We start from the raw sequence: 19,985 nt of genomic DNA on the forward strand, positions 1-19,985 counted from the left end.
GCAGGACACTCCCCCAGAGAAGCCAGCAGAACAGCCCACCTCAGACCCAGACCACAACCTCAACACCACAGTGGGACAGACAACACAGGACCCACCCCCTCCTAACAGCCCCTTGTCAGCTGCCCTGATAGCTCTCTTGACAACCGACACACATCCACTGAAGGGACACAAAAGCCAGAGACTTTGCTCCTCATTGACTCAAATGGCAAATACATTCAAGAGGAAAAACTTTTTCCCAAACACAAAGTGGCTAAATTCTGGTGCCCAAACATTAGACATGTCCTGGAGCTGTTGTCAGAGGACAAACACTAGGCCCTGGAGCTGTTGTCAGAGGACAGACTCTTCATAATTTACACGGGCACAAACGACCTGAGGGCCCAGCAGGAAAGGGTGGCCACAGCACTCAAGGGAGTGACTGAAAAAGCTTCTTCCACTTTCCCCAATGCACAAGTGTTTATCTCCACCCTGCTACCACGAAAAGACTTTCACCCTGCAGTGGGTGAATGCAAGCATTTCCCGAGACTGTACCCCAAATGTCTACCTGGCCCACCACTCCACCATGGAGTTGAACAGCCTTTACAACCAGGTCCACCTCCACAAGGCAGCAATCCCAACTTTTTCCACGACCCTGAAGGATGTCACCCTCAACCGTAGCCCCAGCACCTCACACAGGAGCAACAGAGCAATGGACACCCCGCCCAGACCAGCGAGACACCCTCCCAGACTTGAAAGACGCCCTCCTGAAGGACCTGCACCGAGAGAACCCACGCCAAGAGGACCTACACCCAGACCACAGCATCACCAGCCACACCAAACCAGCTGAGATCACTCCAAGCAAACCCTGGCCACACCTTATATAGGCCCCCCCATATCAGACCTCTGCCCCTTCTGCCCAGCCCATGCCCCCTGCCCCTGCAGCAAGGACCTCAACATGACAGCAGGACATATGCCAAGGCCGTGAGCAGAGCAACAGGCCCAACCCACACTATTACACCTGCCCAAGTCCCATCCTGTGACCTAAGAGGTATGTATCAGATGCTCAACATGCTCTGCTCACACCTACCGTGATGGTCTGGGCCTAAACCACACGAAGACAACACTAGACACTATGGAACACAAAGCTTTTACTATCTCATCCTGGAATATACAAGGTCTGAGGTCATCTGCCTTTGGCCTAAAGAGCAGGAACCCAGACTTCATCAAATAAATTGGAAATACAGACATTGTCATCCTACAAGAAAAATGGTATAAAGGAGACGGACCCACTGGTTGCCCTCTAGGTTACAGAGAGCTGATAGTCCCATCCACCAAACTACCAGGTGTGAAACAGGGAAGAGACTCAGGAGGTATGCTAATTTGGTATAGAGCAGACCTAACCCACTCTATTAACCTGTCTAGGATGAGCGTGCCGCTAGCGGCACTCCCCTCCCACCCCCACTGAAAAACCAGTGCCGCGAAATTCAAAAAAAATATTTTTTTTAAATATTTAACTTTCACACATTAAAGTCCAATACAGCTAATGAAAGACACAGATCTTGTGAATCCAGCCAACATGTCCGATTTTTAAAATGTTTTACAGGGAAGACACAATATGTAAAGATGTACATCTATTACCTAAAAACACATTAGCATAATCCACCATCTTTTATTTGTCCACCAACACCAGTAGCTATCACCAATTCGGCTAAACTAAGATATTTATAGCCCCTAACCAAGAAAAAAACTCATCAGATGACAGTCTGATAACATATTTATGGTATGGGATAGGTTTTGTTAGAAAAAAGTGCATATTTCAGGTAGATGGCATAGGTTACAATTGCACCCACCGTCACAAATGGACTAGAAAAACTACATAGAGCAACGTGTTTACCTACTTACTAATCATCAAACATTTCGTAAAAATACACAGCATACACTAATCGAAAGACACAGATCCTGTGAATACAGACAATATTTCAGATTTTCTAAGTGTCTTACAGCGAAAACACAATAAATCGTTATATTAGCATAGCACATAGCACATAGCAGCCCAGCATTGATTCTAGCCAAAGTGAGCGATAAAAGTCAACATCGCCAAAATATATTAATTTTTTCACTAACCTTCTCAGAATTCTTCAGATGACACTCCTGTAACATCATATTACACAATCCATATAGAGTTTGATCGAAAATGTTTATATTTAGCCACCAAAATCATGGTTAGACAATGTGAAATGTAGCCCAGCTGGTGAGAAAATGTCCGTGCGCCATATTAGACAGTGATCTACTCTTATACATAAATACTCATAAACGTGACTAAAAAATATAGGGTGGACAGGGATTGATAGACAATTTAATTCTTAATACAATCGCGGAATTACATTTTTTAAATTATCCTTACTTTTCAATACAGTTTGCGCCAAGCGAAGCTACGTCAAAAAACATGGCGTCCTAAGCCACTAACATTTTTCGACAGAAACACGATTTATCATAATAAAAATGTCCTACTTTGAGCTGTTCTTCCATCAGTATCTTGGGCAAAGGATCCTTTCTTGGGTCCAATCGTCTTTTGGTGGAAAGCTGTCCTCTTGCCATGTGGAAATGCCAACTGCGTTCGGGATGAACTGGAAGCGTGCCCAGCAATTCACAGCGTTTCAGAAATAAATGTCCCAAAATCGCACTAAACGGATATAAATTGCTATAAAACGCTTTAAATTAACTACCTTATGATGTTTTTAACTCCCATAACGAGTAGAAACATGACCAGAGTAATATTACTCCCTCCACTAATGCTTGGAACAGGTGCGGGTCGGTGTCCTCTAGGCGCATGACGCAGCTCCAAAAGAGTGACTAGCCTCAGGGTTTTTTAATTTGTAGTGCCTGTGAACGCGCAATCGACCCCATTCAAATCGTCATCACGTAAAGGCATCCAGGGGAAGACGTAAGCAGTGTCCGTATACTCATAGCAATAACTGCGGCCTTTTAACTGACTCCAGATCAGGGGCCAAAATTTCTGAAATCAGACTCCATGTCAGGGAAATTGCTGTAGAATGACTTCTGTTCCACGTAGAGACAAAATTTCAACTCCTATAGAAACTATAGACTGTTTTCTATCCAATAATAATAATAATATGCATATTGTACGATCAAGAATTTTGTGGGAAGCCGTTTCAAAAATTACACGATTAGCATAAATAGTGACAACAGCGCCCCCATCCTCAACAGGTTAAATTAGTCAAAACAGGAATATTTTACATCTGGCTAGAAATTAATAAGGAAATTATCTCAACAGAGAAAAATGTCCTCATGTGTGCTACCTACAGTATATCCCCCCAATTGAATCCCCATACTTTAACGATGACAGCTTCTACATCTTAGAGGGGGAGATCAACAATTTCCAGGCCCGGGGTCATGTAATAGTCTGTGGCGACCTAAATGCCAGAACTGGACAAGAACCTGACACCCTCAGGACACAAACACAAAACTGGAGACAAATTTGACCCCGATAACTATCATGGGATATGTGTCAAAAGCAACCTTTGGAAAATCCTCTGCATTATCATTAACAGCAGACTCGTACATTTCCTCAGTGAAAACAATGTACTGAGCAAATGTCAAATTGACTTTTTACCAAATGATCGTACGACAGACCACGTATTCACCCTGCACACCCTAATTGACAAACAAACAAACCAAAACAAAGGCAAAGTCTTCTCATGCATTGTTGATTTCTAAAAAGCCTTTGACTCAATTTGGCATAAGGGTCTGCTATACAAATTGATGAAAAGCGGCGTTGGGAGAAAAACAAACGACATTATAAAATCCATGTACACAAACAACAAGCGTGCGGTTAAAATAGGCAAAAAACACACATTTCTTCCCACAGGACTATGGGGTGAGACAGGGATGCAGCTTAAGCCCCACCCTCTTCAACATATATATCAACGAATTGGCGAGGTCACTAGAACAGTCTGCAGCACCCGGCCTCACCCTACTAAAATCTGAAGTCAAATGTCTACTGTTTGCTGATGATCTGCTTCTGTCCCCAACCAAGGAGAGCCTACAGCAGCACCTAGATCTTCTGCACCGATTCTGCCAGACCTGGGCCCTGACAGTAAATCTCAGTAAGACAGAAATAATGGTGTTCCAAAAAAGGTCCAGTCGCCAGGACCACAAATACAAATTCCATCCAGACACTGTTGCCCTAGAACACACAAAAAACTATACATACCTCGGCCTAAACATCAGCACCACAGGTAACTTCCACAAAGCTGTGAACGATCTGAGAGACAAGGCAAGAAGGGCATTCTATGCCATCAAAAGGAACATAAAATTTGACATACTAATTAAGATCTGGCTAAAAATACTTGAATCAGTTATAGAACCTGTTGTGAGGTGGTTGTGAGGTCTGTGGTCCGCTCACCAACCAAGAAAAATAATGCATGCAGAGCAGAATTAGGCCGATATCCGCTAATTTTCAAAATCCAGAAAAGAGACAATTCTACAACCACCAAAAAGGAAGTGATTCCCAAACCTTTGATAACCTCTTGACGCTAGGGGTCATATTTTTTTAATTCTTTTTTAAACGTTCCCAACGTAAACTGACATTTTCTCTGGCCCAGATCGTAGAATATGCATATAAGTTACAGATTAGGATAGAAAACACTCCAAAGTTTCCAAAACTGTCAAAATATTGTCTGTGAGTATAACAATATTTATTCTGCAGGCAAAAACCTCAGAAAATATAACCCGGACGTGATATTTTTTTATTTATTCTGTGTTTCCTGGACCGTCTATCCTCCATTTAAAGGGGTATCAACCAGATTCCTTTTCCAATGGCTTCCTCAGGCTGTGACCAGGCTTTAGACATAGTTTCAGGCTTTTATTTTGAAAAATGAGCGAGATGTTTCAAAAGAGGTCAGGTGTCCTCTGAATAGTTCCTGCGCGCGAGAGAGGGGCTCCCCATTTTCCTTTTGTCTCTAAAGAATAGGTTATGGTCCGGTTGAAATATTATCGATTATGTTTGTTAAAAACAACCTGAGGTTTGATTATAAAAATTATTTGACATGTTTCTACGACCATTACAGATACTTTTTGGAATTTGTCGAATGGAACAAGGCTGTAGTTTTCTCAACATAATGCGCAACCCAATATTTATCCAACAAAAATAACATTTGTTGTGTAACTGGGAGTCTCGTGAGTGGAAACATCCGAAGATTATCAAAGGTAAGCGATTAATTTTATTGCTTTTCTGACTTTCGTGACCATGCTAATTTGGGGCTAGCTGTTGTAGCATTGATTGCTACACTCACAAAAGCTTGGATTTTTTTCACTGTAAAGTATATTTTCAAAATCTGACATGATAGGTGGATTAACAACAAGCTAAGCTGTGTTTTGGTATATTTCACTTGTGATTGCATGATTATAAATATTTTTTGTAATATTTATGCATTTGGCACCCTGCAATTCTGGCGGTTGTTTAGGAAAGTGATCCCGTGAAAGGGATCCGTAGCGCAGAGAAGATAACAAAGCCATCCCCTACAGTGAGATGAACCTGGAGAAGAGTCCCCTAAGCAAGCTGGTCCTGGGGCTCTGTTCACAAACACAAACAGACTCCACAGAGCCCCAGGACAGCAACACAATTAGACCCAACCAGCAGAATACCTGACCACTGTGACTGACCCAAAATTAAGGAAATCTTTGACTATGTACAGACTCAGTGAGCATAGCCTTGCTATTGAGCAAGGCCGCCGAAGGCAGACCTGGCTCTCAAGAGAAGACAGGCTATGTGCACACTGCCCACAAAATGAGGTGGAAACTGAGCTGCACTTCCTAACCTCCTGCCAAATGTATGACCATATTGGAGACACATATTTCCCTCAGATTACACAGATCCACAAAGAATTCGGAAACAAAGATTTTGATAAATTCCCATATCTACTGGGTGAAATACCACAGTGTGCCATCACAGCAGCAAGATGTGGGACCTGTTGCCACAAGAAAAGGGCAACCAGTGAAGAACAAACACCTTTGTAAATACAACCCATATTTATGTCTATTTCTTTTCCCTATTGTACTTTAACCATTTGCACATTGTTACAATACTGTATATATACATAATATGACATTTGTAATGTCTTTAAACTTCTATGAGTATAATGTTTACTGTTATGAGAGAGAGAGAGAGAGATAGAGAGAGAGAGAGAGAGAGAGGAATTTGCGTTAACAGCAACTTGGGGAAAATTCTCTGCAGTATTATAAATAGCAGACTACATAATTTCCTTGACGAACACAACGTCCTGAGCAGAAGCCAGATTGGATTTCTGAAAAATTATCGTACAACAGACCACATTTACACCCTCCACACTCTAATTGATAAACAAGTTAACCAAAACAAAGGCAAAATCTACTCGTGTTTTGTAGATTTCAAGAAAGCATTTGATTCAATTTGGCATGAAGGTCTTTTTTATAAACTAATAGAATGTGGTATTGGAGGGAAAACATATGATTTTATTAAATCAATGTACACTAAAAACAAATGTGCGGTTAAAATTGGCAACAAGCAAACAGACTTCTTCTCTCAGGGGCGGGGAGTGAAACAGGGCTGCCCATTAAGTCCAACATTATTTAACATCTACATTAATGAATTGGCAAAAACATTAGAAGAATCGGCAGCACCTGGTATCACCCTACACAACACTGAAATCAAGTGTCTGCTGTACGCAGATGACCTGGTGCTGCTGTCTCCCACTAAAGAGGGGTTACAGCAGCACCTAGATCGTCTTCACAGGTTCTGTCAGACCTGGGCTCTGACCGTTAACCTAAAAAAAAACAAATATAATGATATTCCAAAAAAGGTCGGGAAATAAGGATGACAAATATAAATTCTATTTGGACACAGTTCTATTAGAACACACCAAAAACTACACATATCTAGGACTAAATATGAGCAACACAGGTAGCTATACTCGGCCTTGTCTCAGGATTGTAAGTTGGTGGTTGAGGATATCCCTCTAGTGGTGTGGGGGCTGTGCTTTGGCAGAGTGGGTGGGGTTATATCCTTCCTGTTTGGCCCTGTCCGGGGGTTTCTTCGGATGGGGCCACAGTGTCTCCTGACCGCTCCTGTCTCAGCCTCCAGTATTTATGCTGCAGTAGTTTATGTGTCGGGGGGCTAGGGTCAGTTGGTTATACCTGGAGTACTTCTCCTGTCTTATCCAGTGTCCTGTGTGAATTTAAGTATGCTCTCTCTAATTCTCTCGTTCTCTCTTTCGCTCTGAGAACCTGAGCCCTAGGACCATACGTCAGGACTACCGGGCATGCTGACACCTTGCTGTCCCCAGTCCGCCCGGCCTTGCTGCTATTCCAGTTTCAACTGTTTCTGCCTGCGGTTACGAAACCCCTACCTGTCCCAGACCTGCTGTTTTCAACTCTTAATGATCGGCTATGACAAGCCAACTGAGATTTATTCCTGATTATTATTTGACCATGCTTGTCATTTATGAACATTTTGAAAATCTTGGCTCTCTCTAATTTTCTCCTTCTCTCTTTCTCTCGGAGGACCTGAGCCCTAGGACCATACGTCGGGACTACCGGCCGTGGTGACTCCTTGCTGCCCCCAGTCCGCCTGGCCTTGCTGCTATTCCAGTTTCAACTCTTCTGCCTGCGGTTATGGAACCCCTACCTGTCCCAGACCTGCTGTTTTCAACTCTTAATGATCGGCTATGAAAAGCCAACTGAGATTTATTCCTGATTATTATTTGACCATGCTTGTCATTTATGAACATTTTGAAAATCTTGGCTCTCTCTAATTTTCTCCTTCTCTCTTTCTTTCTCTCGGAGGACCTGGGCCCTAGGACCATGCGTCGGGACTGCCGCCCGTGGTGACTCCTTGCTGTCCCCAGTCCGCCTGGCCTTGCTGCTATTCCAGTTTCAGCTGTTCTGCCTGCGGTTATGGAACCGCCACCTGTCCCAGACCTGTTGTTTTTCAACTCTTAATGATCAGCTATGAAAAGCCAACTGAAAATTATTCATGATTATTATTTGACCATGCTTGTCACTTATGAACATTTTTGAACATCTTGGCATAGTTCTGTTATAATCTCCACCCGGCACAGCCAGAAGAGGACTGGCCACCCCTCATAGCCTGGTTCCTCTCTAGGTTTCTTCCTAGGTTTTGGCCTTTCTAGGGAGTTTTTCCTAGCCACCGTGCTTCTACACCTGCATTCTAGCTGTTTGGGGTTTTAGGCTGGGTTTCTGTACAGCACTTCGAGATATTATCTGATGTACGAAGGGCTATATAAAATAAAATTGATTGATTGATTGATTGATTGAGCTTTCACATGGCTGTGAATGAGCTGAGAGACAAAGCAAGAAGAGCATTCTATACCATTAAAAGGAACATCAAAATTGAAATTCCAATTAGAATCTGGCTCAAAATTTTTCAATCAGTTATAGAACCAATTGCTCTATATGGCAGTGAAGTATGGGGTCCACTCTCTAATAATGAACTCACTAAATGGGACAAACATCCAACTGAAATATTGCATGCAGAGTTTTGCAAGACTGTATTGCAAGTACAAAGAAAAACTCAAAATAACGCATGTAGGGCAGAATTGGGCCAATACCCCCTCCTCATTCGAATAGAAAAAAGAGCCATCAAATTTTACAACCATCTAAAAACAAGTGACTCTAAAACATTCCATCACACAGCTCTACAATGTCAAGAGATGAAAACAGAGAAGAGTCCCCTCAGCCAGCTGGTTCTGAGGCTCAGTTCACCAACCCAAACCAACCCCATAGAGCCTCGGGACAGCCCTCAGAAAATCTGGCCCAACCAAATCATCACAAAACAAAAAGAAAAATATATAACCTATTGGAAAGACACCACAAAAAATCAAAGTAAACTTCAATGCTATTTGGCTCTAAACAGACAGTACATGGTGGCAGACTATCTGACCACTGTGACTGATAGAAAACTGAGGAAAACATTGACTAGGTACAGACTCAGTGAGCACCGTCTGGCTATAGAGACCGGTCGTCACAGACAAACCTGGCTGCCCAGAGAGGACAGGCTGTGCTCACTCTGCTCCAGAGGAGAGGTAGAGACAGAGGTGCATTTCCTACTACACTGTGACAAATACTCAGACCTAAGAGCATATTTCTTTCCCAAAATTATAACTCAATACAAAGAATTTGAAACTATAAAAGATTAAGAAAAAATCAAATATTTATTGGGTGAAAAGCCAAAATGTGCAGTTTTGGCAGCCAAATATGTGTCCTCCTGCCACAACCTGAGGGACAGCCAGTGAAAAATGCAAAGTAATATTGATAATATTTCCCATTTAGCTTAGTTTTGTTTTGTCTTTCATACCAGGTCATATGTCTTCTCAAGTCATATTGACACTGGTCTACTACTGTTGCTTTAATTTATTGTTGTTCTGATTAATATTGTTGTTGTAGTTGTTGTTAATGGTAATCCCATGTCCACTACTACTGTTATTATTGCTGTTGGTCCCACCATTTATTTATATATAAATATATATATATTTTGTATATATATACATATATATTTGATTTTTATTTTTCGATATGTATACTTTGACAATGTAAGTAATAACGAACCTACCATGTCAATAAAGTCAATTGAATTGAATTGAATTGAATTGAATTGAATTGAGAGAGAGAGAGAGAGAGAGAGAGAGACAGAGACAGAGAGAGAGAGAGAGAGAGAGGGACAGAGAGAGAGATAAACTGAGAGAGAACGAGAGAGAGAGAGGGACAGAGAGAGAGAGAGACAGAGAGATAGAGGGACATAGAAAGTGGGAGAGAGAGGGAGAGAGAGAGTGAGAGATAGACAGAGAGATAGAGGGACAGAGAGAGAGATAAACTGAGAGAGAACGAGAGAGAGAGACAGAGAGATAGAGGGACAGAAAGAGAGAGAGAGAGAAAGAGAGATAAACTGAGAGAGAACGAGAGAGAGAGAGAGCGATAAAGGGACAGAGAAAGTGGGAGAGAGAGGGAGAGACAGAGAGATAGAGGGACAGAGAGAGAGATAAACTGAGAGAGAACGAGATAGAGAGACAGAGAGATAGAGGGACAGAAATATATATATATATATAGAGAGAGAGAGAGAGAGAGAGAGAGAGACTAGAGCATAATATGCAGAACATTCCGTAACCAGTAACCACAACTTTTACATGAACAAAGTCACCGCAAGGCATAATCGGAGTTTTTCAAACTTAGGGATGTAACTCCCATTGGGTAACACCCGCGCTTTGATAATAATAGTTAAAACAACTTAAAGACCACCCCACACTGAACCATCCAGGTGAAGCCTAGACTCCTGATTGTTCCCATTGAAATGTTCCTTTCACACACACAGTAGTCCTTAATCCTGGACCTTGGGTCGACTACAGGTCACTGCACATCCAACCATGGCCGCTAACTTCCCAGGGAGCCCTGTCAGGCGCCCGCCCCATCCCCATGCTTGAACACACACACACACACACACACACACACACACACACACACACACACACACGCACACACACACACACACACACACACACACACACACACACACACACACACACACACACACACACACACACACACACACACACACACACACACAAGGATGCTTCTGGTGCACTAAACATGGGTAGGGAGGATGTATGGTAGTCTCTGAATGACAGACAGACAGGAAAACATCTGAATGTGTGTATGCGTATTTGTGTGTGTGTGTGTGTGCGTGTGCGTGTGTGCATGTGTGTGTGGGGGGGGGTCTCTAGCGGTCACCTGACTATAGAGAAAGCAGAGTGGTTGAGGCAGAAACGACAGACAGACAGACAGACAGACAGACAGACAGACAGACAGACAGACAGGAGTATTAGATCACTAAACGATGAGTAAACCTGACCGTCAGAACCTAACTAGAACATCACAGGGCTCTGTCTGCGTGTCCACATATTCGCCCCACTGCTCTGTCTGCATGTCCAGGTATTCACCCCATTCCTCTGTCTGCATGTCCATGTATTCACCCCACTGCTCTGTCTGCATATCCAGGTATTCACCCCACTGCTCTGTCTGGATGTCCACATATTCGCCCCACTGCTCTGTCTGCATGTCCAGGTATTCACCCCATTCCTCTGTCTGCATGTCCATGTATTCACCCCACTGCTCTGTCTGCATGTCCAGGTATTCACCCCACTGCTCTGTCTGCATGTCCATGTATTCACCCCACTGCTCTGTCTGCATGTCCATGTATTCACCCCACTGCTCTGTCTGCATGTCCAGGTATTCACCTCACTGCTCTGTCTGCATGTCCACGTATTCACCCCACTGCTCTGTCTGCATGTCCACGTATTCACCCCACTGCTCTGTCTGCATGTCCAGGTATTCACCCCACTGCTCTGTCTGCATGTCCACATATTCACCCCACTGCTCTGTCTGCATGTCCACGTATTCACCCCACTGCTCTGTCTGCATGTCCACGTATTCACCCCACTGCTCTGTCTGCATGTCCAGGTATTCACCCCATTCCTCTGTCTGCATGTCCACGTATTCACCCCACTGCTCTGTCTGCATGTCCATGTATTCACCCCACTGCTCTGTCTGCATGTCCATGTATTCACCCCACTGCTCCGTCTGCATGTCCAGGTATTCACCCCACTTCTCTGTCTGCATGTCCAGGTATTCACCCCACTGCTCTGTCTGCATGCCCACGTATTCACCCCACTGCTCTGTCTGCATGTCCACGTATTCACCCTACTGCTCTGTCTGCATGTCCATGTATTCACCCCACTGCTCTGTCTGCATGTCCATGTATTCACCCCACTGCTCTGTCTGCATGTCCAGGTATTCACCCCACTGCTCTGTCTGCATGTCCAGGTATTCACCCCACTGCTCTGTCTGCATGTCCAGGTATTCACCCCACTGCTCTGTCTGCATGTCCACGTATTCACCCCACTGCTCTGTCTGCGTGTCCACACATTCACCCCACTGCTCTGTCTGCATGTCCAGGTATTCACCCCACTGCTCTGTCTGCATGTCCAGGTATTCACCCCACTGCTCTGTCTGCATGTCCAGGTATTCACCCCACTGCTCTGTCTGCATGTCCAGGTATTCACCCCACTCCTCTGTCTGCATGTCCACGTATTCACCCCACTTCTCTGTCTGCATGTCCACGTATTCACCCCACTGCTCTGTCTGCATGTCCAGGTATTCACCCCACTGCTCTGTCTGCATGTCCAGGTATTCACCCCACTGCTCTGTCTGCATGTCCAGGTATTCACCCCACTGCTCTGTCTGCATGTCCAGGTATTCACCCCACTGCTCTGTCTGCATGTCCAGGTATTCACCCCATTCCTCTGTCTGCATGTCCAGGTATTCACCCCACTGCTCTGTCTGCATGTCCAGGTATTCACCCCACTGCTCTGTCTGCATGTCCAGGTATTCACCCCACTGCTCTGTCTGCATGTCCACGTATTCACCCCACTGCTCTGTCTGCATGTCCAGGTATTCACCCCACTGCTCTGTCTGCATGTCCAGGTATTCACCCCACTGCTCTGTCTGCATGTCCAGGTATTCACCCCACTGCTCTGTCTGCATGTCCAGGTATTCACCCCACTGCTCTGTCTGCATGTCCACGTATTCACCCCACTGCTCTGTCTGCATGTCCAGGTATTAACCCCATTCCTCTGTCTGCATGTCCATGTATTCATCCCACTGGACAGAAACAACTTCTACTGTTGTGTGTGTTTAAGGGTCAGTTTAAGGGTCAGCATCTCAGTACACATGCTCAGCTGCGTAACACAATGTGTCTTAATCCATTCTACACGGTGTGTTTTCCCCTTCCTGTAAACTCTTTTCTCTTGTTATCGATTCGACATGATCAAATACATAAAGTGAGACCTCACCTGAAAACAGCACAGAGGACAAAATGGAAACACCGGGCTCAGTGCAAATGGAGTTTCCTTGGCTCTGGTCATCACTCTGGTACTGATTATTCTTCTGGTTCTGCTCATTCAGCCTCAGGTCCAGCCACGCCATTCTCTTCCTGGCCCCCTTCTTGTCAGCTTCTCTGGTGACAGTAGAATAACTGTCTCCTCTCTCCCTACTCTTACCCTGCAGGACCAGACAGCCCCGGGCTGAGTTCTTTCTCCCTTTCCTCTCCTCCTCCTCCCTCATTCTTTCTTTGTCTTCCTGTCTTTCTCCAGGCTGCTGGCAGAGGGACCAAGGCAGGGGACAGCGGTTAAGATGAGGGCTGGACACCCGGGAGGACAGAGGGGACAGGATGGGGGACATCAAGGGGGACATGCTGTCAAAGCTATTGGATGTCCGCAGGGACGAAGTGCAGTCCAAGATGGCGGAGAGAGATGACTTCCATTCTGTCATAGGGTCAAAGGTCATGGTGTTGTCATTGGAGAGTTCAGTGTGTTCCCATGACGATTCTGAAGTGGTTTGCTCTAAGTTGAAGTTCCAGGTAGTTCCACTGGAATCTTCTCTTTCTCTATGCCTCACTGACTCCCAGTCCTCGTCCTCCCCTAGACCCTCCATCCTCAGGGCTCTCCGCAGGCTCTGGCTCAGCGCCTCACCCAGGGCACGGAGCTCCTCAACTGGGAGAGGATCTTCCCGAGTGGGCCCCCAATCCTGGATCTCTGGTTGGGGCTGGAGAGAGGGCTGGGTTTGGACAGAAGGTTCTGGCAGTTGTTGATGCTGGGTCTGGAGAGAGGGTGGTGACTGGACAGAACACTGATGCTGGGTCTGGAGAGAGGGTGGTGACTGGACAGAACACTGCAGCTGGGTCTGGAGAGAGGGTGGTGACTGGACAGAACACTGCAGCTGGGTCTGGAGAGAGGGTGGTGACTGGACAGAACACTGCAGCTGGGTCTGGAGAGAGGGTGGTGACTGGACAGAACACTGATGCTGGGTCTGGAGAGAGGGTGGTGGCTGGACAGAACACTGCAGCTGGGTCTGGAGAGAGGGTGGTGACTGGACAGAACACTGCAGCTGGGTCTGGAGAGAGGGTGGTGACTGGACAGAACACTGATGCTGGGTCTGGAGAGAGGGTGGTGACTGGACAGAACACTGCAGCTGGGTCTGGAGAGAGGGTGGTGACTGGACAGAACACTGCAGCTGGGTCTGGAGAGAGGGTGGTGACTGGACAGAACACTGCAGCTGGGTCTGGAGAGAGGGTGGTGACTGGACAGAACACTGATGCTGGGTCTGGAGAGAGGGTGGTGACTGGACAGAACACTGCAGCTGGGTCTGGAGAGAGGGTGGTGGCTGGACAGAACACTGCAGCTGGGTCTGGAGAGAGGGTTTTGTCTCTAACACTGACTCTCCTTCAGACACACACCCATCTGACGTAGAGGTAAACAGTCCAAAAACACTACCCTCGCTCTCCTCTTTGATCCAGTCAGCGCTGGTGAGACTGACCCTCCGTTTGAGCCCTTCCACCTCCTCAATCTTCCCCATCCCCCTCCAGGCTGCATCCCTCCTCTCCATCTCCTCACACTGCCCCTGGGCTGACCTCTTTACGTCCAGTCTCTCTATCCTCCACTTCCCCCCCGCTCTACCTCCCTCCTGGCTGGGGCTCAGGGCCTGGGTGGTCCCCCCCTCTGGAGACTGCCTGGTGCTGTCCTGTGAAGGCTCTACGTCTTGGGATTTAGATGGGAAGGGGGAGGTGTTAGACAAATTGTTGTCGTACTCTGAGAGCGCCGTCTCTGAGTCAATGTGAACAGGCTCTTCTTCCAGAGACACAACTTCTCGGGGCGTGCGAGAACCGTAACGGTACTCAAATGGGAGAACTCTGTTCGGAGAATTAGGGCGGTTCCCATAGAGTAGAACCCCTCTGAGGGAGTCTAGAACAGAGCTGAGGGACTGGTGCATGGCTTCTTTACCCTTCATGACAGTGTCCCTCTTCTCTCTCTCCCTCTCTCCTCCCATGACAGTGTCCCTCTTCTCCCTCTCCCTCTCCCTCTCTCTCCCCATGACAGTATCCCTCTTCTCTCTCTCCCTCTCTCCTCCCATGACAGTGTCACTCTTGTCCGTCTTCTCTCTCTCTCTTCCGTCCATGACCTTGAAGTTGGAGATACCGCCAGAAGGATAGGCTGGCCCCGACTCTACAATACCCCACTGAAGGGTCTCCTCAGCTGGGGGAGCATTCATCATACACAGCCTCTTCAGCCTCCTTTGCCTGGAGGTCCCTGCTGTCTGTGGGGTCCCAGGGGACAGGGTGAGGGTGTGCTGGTGGCTACAGGTGCAGCTCAGCCCCTCAGAGCTCCTCCTCCTGGTTGTCTGGTGATCTCGTGGAAATCTGGGGGAACAACCATCCCGGTTCTCCGCAGAGCCCAGGTGCCTGAGCTTCCCTCGCTGGTTGCCCATCCCAACCCTGGCCTTGCACTCTGAGCAGAGAGGTAAGAGGGGGAGGTCAGAGTCTGATGACGTTGAAGAAACATCCGCCTCGATGTTCTCCTCAAAACTCTGTTTCTGTTTTTTAAAACCATGTTCTTCTGACTGACAGCTCCACATTGTCTCTGCTAGCTCCTCCTCTAGTAGATCGTGGGCAATGATTGGTTGACCCCTACGAGAGGCGGGGATCTTGTGGGTGGAACCACCAGAACCCCTGTGGATAGGGCTGGGTTTGTGGATGGGGGTGTGGATGGGGCTGGGTTTGTGGATGGGGGTGTGGATATGGATGGGGCTGGGGCTGGGGGTGCGGATGGGGCTGGGTTTGTGGATGGGGGTGTGGATGGGGCTGGGTTTGTGGATGGGGGTGTGGATATGGATGGGGCTGGGTTTGTGGATGGGGGTGTGGATATGGATGGGGCTGGGAGTGCAGATGGGGGTGTGGATGTGGATGGGGGTGTGGATGTGGATGGGGGTGTGGATGTGGATGGGGCTGGGAGTGCAGATGGGGGTGTGGATGTGGATGGGGCTGGGAGTGCAGATGGGGGTGTGGATATGGATGGGGCTGGGGGTGTGGATGGGGGTGTGGATATGGATGGGGCTGGAGGTGAGTCTGGGGAGGAACGGTCTCACAGAGATCCACTCCCTGATGGGTTGGTACAGATGTAACGTGCTGTGGCTCCCTTCCATGAGAACTGCTGCTGTAGTCAGAACACAGTGTGTAGACTGGGTGAAACGAGGCTCCAGTGTCGGACCAATGTAGTTCAGCTCATCAGTGGACTTCTGTTTCCCTTGGAATGTTTTTCTCCTAATAAGAAAAGAGATGGTTATATTAGCATATTGTTATAGCAACTGAAAATGTTACAGCTGCTGAATATCTGTTTAGAAATGGCTTGAGTTGTGGACCATTTTCTTCAGACAAGGTAGGCGTGAGGATTAGAATGGAATACAAGTGTACACATTCATTAACGAGAAAATGTTTTTTATGTAACCATGACACTGTTTTAAAGAGTATCTGTATCAGAGCATGTGCGGGGAGTTGAGCGGTTGGAAATCCCGCTCATCACTCAGGGAGTGGTGCATGCCCCCGCCAGGCGCTCCATGTCCTTTCCTACTGCTCCGCTAAAAACCACTCCACACTCACAGGGGAAAAAACTTCAGCTCCAAATTCACTCCATTCATTAAAATCACAATTTAACCAACACCCGTCTATTTTTGTGACTACCTGGACCTAACAATTGTTTTTTAAGTATTGAAACTAAACGATTGTCACGACTTCCGCCGAAGTCGCTCCCTCTCCTTGTTTGGGCGGTGTTTGGCGGTTGACGTCACCGACCTTCTAGCCATCATTGATACATTTTTCATTTTCCATTTGTTTTGTCTTGTCTTCCATCACACCTGGTTCCAATCCCATCAGTTACATGTTGTGTATTTAACCCTCTGTTTCCCCTCATGTCTTTGTCGGAGATTGTTTGTTGTATGTAGGTGTTTATTGTTTATTCTGGTGTGCGACGGGTTTTGCACCCTCCATTTGTTATTTTGTATACTTTGGTTTTCGGAGGTTTTGATGTTTATTAAACAGCTCCGTTTTTACCAAGTTCATTTTCCTGCGCCTGACTTCCCTGCCACCAGCACCACATTACAACCATATGGATTTTAATGAAAAATATTTGAACAAATGTAAGAAGCGAACATCATTTCACATTGGCACGTGTCGTATTAAACAGCATATAAACACTCTAAATAGGTCAGGAGCCAGACAGGGAGACTAAGAAGGAACGAAAATGAATTATTGAAACTATATAATTGTAATTATTTCAAGGCTACAGCCTACAAAGAAATATATTGTGAAGTATTTGCGAGTGCTCCACAATAGGCTGGTACGGTAGGGACATAAAGCGGGTCAGCGTTTAAACAACATGTAGTTGTATTAAATCATTATAGTCTGTAAATTGGCCATATAGGCTGTGACTTATAATTAAATGAAAAATAACTTGTTAGTGACTTTGAATTCATTTTTAGAAACACGAGTTAGTCCGTCTGTGGCTTCAGGCTCATGTGATGGTGCCTGGAGAGCCGGCCAGCAGGGGAGAAGATCCTCTCCACACCGGCAGAGCCACTGGGGATGATAAACACCCTTTCGGTCACTCTTGACAGGCTGGCCAGAGATGCAGAGTTGTTCTTTAAGTGTTTCTATAGGTAGGCCTAAAGGTTTTTAGGCAAAAATAACCCAATCAAAACGGAAAGCTCCTTGAACGTGGGAATATGCCAGGCCTATTGGGACAAAATCCAGTTATGGCCTATTGTATAAATAATAGAACGAAAATGAAGGAAACGTTTAAGAGATCAGATTTTTGGTTTATAAATACTTTGCTACAATGGCACACTTAGTTATCTACCCACCTAGTTCCTTTCTTTTAACATGTGCACATACTGTAGCATGCTGTTTGGGATACGTGTCTTTTCAGATTCCATAATGATTCTTCAGTTGTGGACACTACATCACCACACTCCCTCTCTTCTTTAGTAGTGGACACTACATCACCACACTCCCTCTCTTCTGTAGTAGTGGACACTACATCACCACACTCCCTCTCTTCTTTAGTTGTGGACACTACATCACCACACTCCCTCTCTTCTTTAGTAGTGGACACTACATCACCACACTACCTCTCTTCTGTAATAGTGGACACTACATCACCACACCCCCTCTCTTCTTTAGTTGTGAACACTACATCACCACACTCCCTCTCTTCTTTAGTAGTGGACACTACATCACCACACTCCCTCTCTTCTTTAGTAGTGGACACTACATCACCACACTCCCTCTCTTCTTTAGTTGTGGACACTACATCACCACACTCCCTCTCTTCTTTAGTAGTGGACACTACATCACCACACTCCCTCTCTTCTGTAGTTGTGGACACTACATCACCACACTCCCTCTCTTCTTTAATAGTGTACACTACATCACCACACTCCCTCTCTTCTTTAGTTGTGGACACTACATCACCACACTCCCTCTCTTCTTTAATAGTGTACACTACATCACCACACTCCCTCTCTTCTTTAGTTGTGGACACTACATCACCACACTCCCTCTCTTCTTTAGTAGTGTACACTACATCACCACACTCCCTCTCTTCTGTAGTTGTGGACACTACATCACCACACTCCCTCTCTTCTTTAATAGTGTACACTACATCACCACACTCCCTCTCTTCTGTAGTTGTGGACACTACATCACCACACTCCCTCTCTTCTTTAGTTGTGGACACTACATCACCACACTCCCTCTCTTCTTTAGTTGTGGACACTACATCACCACACTCCCTCTCTTCTTTAGTAGTGGACACTACATCACCACACTCCCTCTCTTCTTTAGTAGTGGACACTACATCACCACACTCCCTCTCTTCTGTAGTTGTGGACACCACATCACCGCACTCCCTCTCTTCTGTAGTTGTGGACACTACATCACCACACTCCCTCTCTTCTGTAGTTGTGGACACTACATCACCACACTCCCTCTCTTCTGTAGTTGTGGACACTCATCACCACACTCCCTCTCTTCTTTAGTAGTGGACACTCATCACCACACTCCCTCTCTTCTGTAGTTGTGGACACTACATCACCACACTCCCTCTCTTCTGTAGTTGTGGACACTCATCACCACACTCCCTCTCTTCTGTAGTTGTGGACACTCATCACCACACTCCCTCTCTTCTGTAGTTGTGGACACTACATCACCACACTCCCTCTCTTCTTTAGTAGTGGACACTCATCACCACACTCCCTCTCTTGCTCTTGGTCCTCATCTTTATAAATCACCTTGATTTAGCACCTGTGTGTTTTATCAGTTTCTCTACAAAAATATTTAACGAACTACATGACAGTAGCACTAGAAATGCACGCTCCAGTCAACTTGGACACGCTCCGCACCAGCTTTGGTCTGCTCAGAGTGAGACTTCACAGAGCACCTGACCACAACGTTTCTCAGACAGAAATAGAGACCATGCAAGATTAGATTATAATGGATCAGATAGCATTTTATGTCAGAGTGAGAGAGAGAGAGGGAGAGAGAGAGAGAGAGAGGGGGAGAGAGAGAGAGAGAGAGAGAGAGAGAGAGAGAGAGAGAGAGAGAGAGAGAGAGAGATAAAGCCTAATATGTTATTCATGTCTCAATGGCCAATAAAGTGATTTTCTTGAATTTTCAAATCTAACAATGTCTGGTAATTAGTTATTGCATTGTTATTATAATGCTACGTTTCAATCCTTCAATTTATCACATGTTCCGATCAATTTGGTATTTGTTTTGGCTTAGTCCCGAATACAGACCAGTGGGCAACTCATAGAACGCATTATATACAGAAGAAAAAAAACTATATGTGAGAGATATGCATCCAAGTAAATACATAGGCTAAGACTAATGCAAGATGTCAAACGTATCAATAGCTACGATGAAAACTTTGATTTTAAGACGTCCTCCAAGTTCCTTTTCAAAAACACTACCTGAGAAAGTATCGATAAATACTTACACTTTTCTGCGGCGACATCGGTTCCTGCCACATTCCATGAGCGACAGCAACATGGAT

This window comes from Salvelinus fontinalis, chromosome 27 (genome assembly GCF_029448725.1).
Source record: "Salvelinus fontinalis isolate EN_2023a chromosome 27, ASM2944872v1, whole genome shotgun sequence".
In the NCBI taxonomy this organism is placed as follows: Eukaryota; Metazoa; Chordata; class Actinopteri; order Salmoniformes; family Salmonidae; genus Salvelinus; species Salvelinus fontinalis.